This window comes from Tenrec ecaudatus, chromosome 11 (genome assembly GCF_050624435.1).
Source record: "Tenrec ecaudatus isolate mTenEca1 chromosome 11, mTenEca1.hap1, whole genome shotgun sequence".
Lineage (NCBI taxonomy): Eukaryota > Metazoa > Chordata > Mammalia > Afrosoricida > Tenrecidae > Tenrec > Tenrec ecaudatus.
Genome location: NC_134540.1, coordinates 69792802 through 69800440, shown reverse-complemented (window position 1 = coordinate 69800440; position 7639 = coordinate 69792802). Strand labels below are relative to the sequence as shown.

The 7639-nt window shown below is 43.8% G+C and overlaps 1 pseudogene; it reads right to left on the bottom strand.

Annotated features, from left to right (window-relative positions):
- Window positions 1-6806: 6806 nt before the first annotated feature.
- On the bottom strand, window positions 6807-7376 carry LOC142461346 (E3 ubiquitin-protein ligase RNF181 pseudogene; annotated as a pseudogene).
- Window positions 7377-7639: the final 263 nt, after the last annotated feature.

Genomic DNA, 7639 nt, shown 5'->3' with positions numbered 1-7639 from the left:
AAAATAGCAGCTACAACCAGCCCAGGGGCTGACTGTCGGACAGACCACCAGTTGCTCATATGAAGTTCAGGTTGAAGTTGAAGAAAATGAAAACAAGTCTGTTGGACCCAAAATACGTCATTAAGTAAATACCACCTGAACTCTCAGAAATCTCAAGGACAGATTTCATGTATTGAACCACAGTGACAGAAACCTGATGATGGGCGGTGGGAGGACATCAAGAACATCATTCATGAAGAAAGAAAAAGGTCACTAAAAGCACAGAACAGAAAGAAAAGATCAAAATGGGTGCCCAAAGGGACTCTGAAGTTTTCTATTAATTGCAGAGTAGCTCAGGCAACTATTACAATGAAAGTGCAAAGACCTAGAGTTAGAAAAACAAAAAGGAAGAACACACTCATCACGTCTTAAACGGAAAGATTCTACAAGCAAAATACTGAGTGATGCAAGAAGCACTAAAAGAAGATGGAAAGAACACACAGAGTTACTATACCAAAAAGAACTAGTCTACATTCAACCATTCCAGGAGGTAGCATATGTACAAGAACCAATGGTACTTCAGGAAGAAGTCCAAGCTGCACAAAAACAAGGCTTCAGGAGTTGATGAAATACCAAATGAAACATTTCAATAGGCTGATGAAGCACTGGAAGCACTTGCATGTCTATGCTAGGAAATTTGGAAGACAGCTATTTGGGCAACTGACTGGAAAAGACCCATATTTGTATTTGTGTTAGTCTGCGTTGACTAGAGAAACAAATTTATAGACACTCATATGTGTATAAGAAAGAAATCTATATACAAGCTCAATTGAATATTGAGAAAGATCCCAGTCCAGTTCAGATCAAGTGCATAAGTTCAATATTAGCCCATATGTCCAATACCAGTCTGTAAATTCCTCTTCAGACTCACGCAATGACGCTGGATGCAGGAAGATCACAGGCCAGTGGGTGGAAAGTCAGATCACAGGCCAATGGGTGGAAAGTCTTATGGATCCAGAGGCATTGGAAGCATCTCAGCACTGGTGTGGGTCTCCATGCGGCTCCTCCAGCTTCAGGGCTCTAACTTAGTTTCAGGTGTCTTCTCAACAGGAATGACTTGTAGGGAGTGAGTGAGAGTGTGCCACCTCTAGCAAACTATCTCCTTAGTGGCTCCAAATGAGGTCATCAAGCTGCCACCTGATTGACAAGCTAAACTCCACCCATTCACTCTTAAATCTCAAGTTGACTTCAGATTCTGTAACTACCACAGTATCCATTCCAAAGAAAGGTGCCCACAGAGAATGCTCAAATTGCAGAGCAATATCTTGATATCACATGCAAGTAAAATTTTGCTGAAGATTATCAACAATGGTTATAGCAATACTTAACAGGGAGATGCTAGAAATCTAGGCTGAACTCAGAAGAGGATGTGGGACAAGGGGCATCATTGTTGATGTCAGATGGATCTTGGCTCAGAGCAGAGAATACCCGAAAGGTGTTTACTTGTGCTTTATTGACTCTTGACTGTGTGGATCACAACAAACTAAGGATAGCTTGGAGAAGAATGGGAATTCCAGAACACCTAATTGTGCTCATTCAGAAACTGTACATGGATCAAGAGGGAGACAAATATGTGAACAGAACAAGGGCATATTGAATAGTTTAAAATGAATAGTTAAAAAGGTGCTCATCAGGATTGTATCCTTTCATCATGCTTATTTAATCTGTATTCTGAGAAAACCATCACCAACAATTAGAACAAGAGCAACAAAGTAAAACTTTCAGCCACCAGAAGAAAGGAAATAAAATATCAGAGAAGAAATAAATGAATCAGAAAACAATAGCAAGAATCAACAAGACAAGGAGCTAGCTCTTTGAAAAGATTAACAAATTTGACAAACCACTGGCAAGCTTAAGAAAGGAAAAGAAGAAGAAGAAGATATGAGGAATAAGAAACAAAATGGGTGACGGCCCGACAGGGCCAAATTTACATTTTTTAAAACAATTCATTAGGGGCTCATACAGCTCTTATCACAGTCCATACATATACACACATCAATTGTATAAAGCACATCTGTGCAGTCTTTGCCCTAATCATTTTCTTTCTTTTCTCCTCTTTTCTTTTTTTACATTTTATTAGGGACTCATACAACTCTTATCACAATCCACACATATACATACATCAATTGTATAAAGCACATCCTACTTTCCCTGCCCCAATCATTCTCAAAGCATTTGCTCTCCACTTAAGCCCTTTGCATCAGGCCCTCTTTTTCCCCCCTCCCTCCCCGCTTCCCCCCTCCCTCATGTGCCCTTGGTAATTTATACATCGTTATTTTGTCATATCTTGCCCTATCCGGAGTCTCCCTTCCCCCCTTCTCTGCTGTCCCTCTCCCAGGGAAGAGGTCACATGTGGATCCTTGTAATCAGTTCCCCCTTTCCAACCCACTCACCCTCCACTCTCCCAGCATCGCCCCTCACACCCTTGGTCCTGAAGGTTTCATCCACCCTGGATTCCCTGTGCCTCCAGCCCTCATATGTACCAGTGTACAACCTCTGTCCTATCCAGCCCTGCAAGGTAGAATTCGGATCATGGTAGCTGGGGGGAGGAAGCATCCAGGATCTGGGGGAAAGCTGTGCTCTTCATCGGTGCACCTCGCACCCTAATTAACCCATCTCCTCTCCTAAACCCCTCTATGAGGGGATCTCCATTGGCTGACACTTGGGCCTTGGGTTTCCACTCTGCACTTCCCCCTTCATTTAATATGATATATATACATATACACACATATACACATACATACACACACTTATATCTTTATTTTTTTTGCATGATGCCTTATACCTGGTACCTTGGCACCTCGTGATCGCACTAGCTGGTGTGCTTCTTCCATGTGGGCTTTATTGCTTCTGAGCTAGATGGCCGCTTGTTCACCTTCAAGCCTTTAAGACCCCAGACACTATCTCTTTTGATAGCCGGGCACCATCAGCTCTCTTCACCACATTTGCTTATGCAACCATTTGTCTTCAGCAATCCTATCATGGAGGTGTGCAGTCAATGATATGATTTTTTGTTCTTTGATGCCTGGTAACTGATCCCTTTGGGACCACTCGATCACACAGGCTGGTGTGTTCTTCCATGTGGACTTTGTTGCTTCTGAGCTAGATGGCCGCTTGTTTATCTTCAAGCCTTTAAGACCCCAGTCACTATCTCTTTTGATAGCCGGGCACCATCAGCTTTCTTCACCACATTTACTTGTTCATCCACTTTGGCTCCAGCAGTTGTGTCGGGAGAGTGAGCATCATAGAGCTCCAATTTAATAAAAGAAGGTATTCATGCATTGAGGGAGTGTTTGAGTAGAGGCCCAAGGCAGGACCAAATTTAACAAAAGATATAATAACACAATACTATGAAAGGCTATATTTTGATAAATTAGAAAACCTAGGAAAAATGGGAAGATTCCTAGAAACACATAACTTACCTAAATTAAGACATACTGATATAGAAAACATCAACAGACCCGTAGCAAAAGAAGAAATAAATCAGGTCATTAAAAAACTCCCAACAAAAAATAATCCAGGACCAGACGGCTTTCCTGGGGAATGAACATTCAGAAAAGAGTTGAATCCAATTCTATTCAAACTATTCCAGAATATAGATAAGGATGTCAAGCACCCAAATTCATTTCATGAAATGAGCGTAACCTCGACACCAAAACCAAGCAAAGATTTACCAGAACAGAACATTCCCGGCCGGTTGCCGGGGAGTTCTGTGAAGATGGTGCCGAGAGAGTTCCCTGCCTAGAATTCCCCTTGCATGGTTCAGAGACAGACAGATGAGAAGGCCAATTCTGGGAATTCAGATGCAGGACCCACACTCTCTGCACTCCAGGAATATTGTAGACCTCCTTCTCTGACTCTTGGACCAAGGAGAATGCAGCAGAGCCCCACCCACTACCTTAGCAGGGTCAGTGGGGTGGCAAATGCCAGCTTCGTCTCCCTCCCCTAGTTCCTCGACTTGCCAGCGCAGGGGATGTTCCAATTCAGACCACATCCCAAGTGGAGCCCCTGACCCTCCAACCTGGAGGACCACCGGGAGCTCTGGGTGCTGAAGTTCACTGCAGCCCGTGCCACAGAGAATTCAGTTACTACACTCTTACCGGATCGCTTCTCCTCCACTTCCTGAAAGGGCGCAACTCTCATGGCCACCAGATAAAAGCTCTCAGCTAACTCAAAAGGGATCCAGCCCCAGTAACACAATTTAAATAATCTGGGGTTCTTCAAGAGTATATTAGATTTGTTCCTATTTTGTTTTGAGGAAGAAAAGCCACAGAACTCTTTTTCCTGCCAAAGGAACAGGAACCCAGCATTCCTCTGTTCCTCAGCAGCTCTGTACCCCCTGTCTAGGTGTCTGGAAGACAAAGGGACCTAGCTCCTTAGCAGGACCACCTCCTCATTAGAAGTCTCCCCTCTCCCCTACCTCGGGAACCTGCTCCATTAGCATATTCCCAACCTGGGACCACATGTAAAGAGTACTGAGTTCTGCAGAAACCCACAATAAAATGGCCTTCTGTTATAAACACAATCACAGAAGGTATGCACTCTCCCTATATCATACACAGGGTGGATAAGTGACTGGTAGATTGCTTAGTATACTCTTCACCTACCCCAACCGCCATTCCCTCAAGACCCTGTTTCTTCCACCTCAGTAACACACACTCACTTATAACCTACCAAGTAACATGAAATCTCACATAACCCTTTTCTCCAACTCATCAAAATTGAATATACTTAACAGAAAGGGATTCTATGATTAATGTCACCACTTAAAGCCGACTCATGGCCACATGTACCCTATTCCTCCTACCTACCTAAATACCCCTCCCTCCTCATCTCCACACAATATGATTTCCATCCCCTAACTGATCCTCCTCTAACCTAGAGCCTTCCCCTCCCCACTCCAGCCTAGAAGCCCACGCATCATCTACAGCTCAATCACTATGCAGCACAAACAACAGTCATCAGCAGCTAACAAGCAAACAAACAAATAAATAAAAATGAAATTAAGCAACTGAAGATTAATCAAACCCAGTGGAATACAGAACTGCCAGACAGAGAATGCAAGAAAATACAGATAGAGCTATACAGCTAGAGATATACAGATGGAAAATAAATACAGATAGAGAATGCAGAGCAATGAACTGTCAGACAGAATACAAGAAAATACAGATAGAGATGTATAGATAGAGAATGCAGAACAATGAACGACCAGATAGAGAATACAAGAATATATCGATAGAGATGTACAGATAGAGAATGCAGGTAGAGAATACAGAACAATGAACGACCAGATAGAGAATACAAGAAAATGATGCTGAGGGCTTTATAAGAGCTTAAGGGATCAATCCAGAAAACATGGACAAAGTGGACCTACTAAAAACCTCACACCCAAAGGAAATTTAGGAACTAAGGAATGACGTGGCAGTAAGTAAAAAACAAAGTATAAGATTTGACCAATAGAATGGAAGAAATGGAGACTTTTATCAGTGAACTCAAAGACAACCAAGCAAAATTCAGCAAATGAGAGAATCAATCAAACAAAAAAGCAAAAGAATCTGATGAAACCCAGAGGACGATGTAGGAGACCAAGGAGTGAAATAACATTCGACTTACTGGGGTGCCTGAGCAGGAAGAAGCAAATAGCCTACAGTTAAAATAGTAAAAATAGTAAGGGAATTCTTGGAAGAAAATTTCCCCAATCTCACAAAGGAGGAGAGACAATAACTATCCAGAAAGCAGAGAGAATACCAAATATATTACCACCCCCACAAACAAACCCACACACTTGAAGGCATATAGTAGTCATATTATGCAACTTCAAGGAAAAGGAGAGAATCATGAGAGCAGGTAGAGAGAACACAGCCGTCACCTATGAAGGTAAACAGATAAGAGTAAGCTCAGACCTCTCTGCAATGATAACGCGAGAGAGAAGAAATTGGAGCAACAAATTCTGAAAGTTGAAAGACAACAATGCAATCCAAGCATCCTTTATCCAGCAGAGCTATCCATCAGATTTGAAGGGGAAATAAAAGTGTTCTCAAACAAGGACATATTTAGAGATTTGTAAAAACAAAACCAACATTACTGAAACTACTATCCAGTTTTTTAGTACTTTTTAAAAAATATCTATTAAAAGAATTCTAATTTGCATGTTTGTAGTCTGTTCTGGAGAGAGCTAGGGAGGCCTGATTCAGGAAGAGCCCAAGGGTAGGAGGAAGCCCCTTACTAGGGGAGTCCCTTGGGTGCCCCTGGTCTTTGTGATGGTCCACTGCCACTCACAGTAACCCCCCGGGTCAGGGTCGAACTACCCCTGTGAGTTTCCAAGACTTTAACTGGTTACTGAAGTAGAAAACCTAGTCTTTCTCCCTCAGAGAATGGTGGGTGCCAACCAAATTGCCCTAATAGTGGCCTGGTCTGACCATCTCATCCACACTTCTTTCCCCATCTCAGAGGGGGTGCAAAGAGGAGCCTTATGAGGTAGAAAGCTCTTGGGATTTCAAGATGAACTAATAACTGCAGGGCCGAGATAGGGGCTGATTTTTCTCTACCAGCTGATTTTTCTCTAGTAGCTGTTGGTACCAATTCCTGGCCCTTTTCCCTCCACACCTAGGCCCATGCTCTGGCTGATGTTTTCAGGCTAGCAGGCTCGGGAGGAAGGGAAAATCTGGAAGCCAAGAACCTTCCGTGGGTCAGCCCCACCTTTCCTGATAGCTCCATGACCTGACTGCAGAGTCCCCACCTAGGCCTGTGAGCAATGCAGGTGCAGGTGGGTAAAGAAACCTTTAATGAGGGAGGATTCAAGGCTCCAGAGGAAGACATTGTGTGGGGCTGGCACTCAGTCGCAGTTGCCTCAGGTGTACATGGCTCCGTGGAGGTTCTCCAGCCGGTGCTGCTGTTGCTGCTTTCGAGCCTTCTTTCGCCTGTGCTCTTCATAAGTGTCGTCATCAGTGGGCAGCTCATGGCGGTACAGGGGGCAGGATTGTGTCTTGTTCAGCCAGGGCAGAATGCAGTTGGAGTGAAAGAGGTGGTGGCATGGCATCTCAATGGCTGTCTCCTCCTCCTCAAATTCCAAAAGACACACGGGGCACTTGAGCTCAGCCCGGGCACCGCTGATGATTGTCCTGGGGAGGTTCTCGACCACACCCTTGGCAGCAGGTGGTGGCAGGTGGTGGTCCCAATCTACTACTAACCCCAAGTCTTCAAAGTCCATCCTATTGAAAAGCGACCTTGCGAGTTCTAGCAGCACGTTGGCTCGGGCCTGCGGTTCTGTGTCCAGTGGCTCGCAGTCGTGCTCATCAAAATAGGAGGCCATGACTGCCCGGCTGACACAGCCCTCGGGTCCCTTCTCCCACTATCCAGTTTTTATGGACAGAAAACCACCAACCGTAGCATTCAAGCATGAGATCACCACAGGGTGCAACACCACCTGGAAAATTACTTACCCAAATCATTTATGATCATAGATGCAAACATTTTTACCAATATAATCCAACAACAAAAATACCTCACAATTATGTGGGGTATGCAAAGATGGTTAAACATTAGAAAAACAATCACTGTAATTCTCCTTATAAATAAAGGAAAGTAGCTACATGATCAT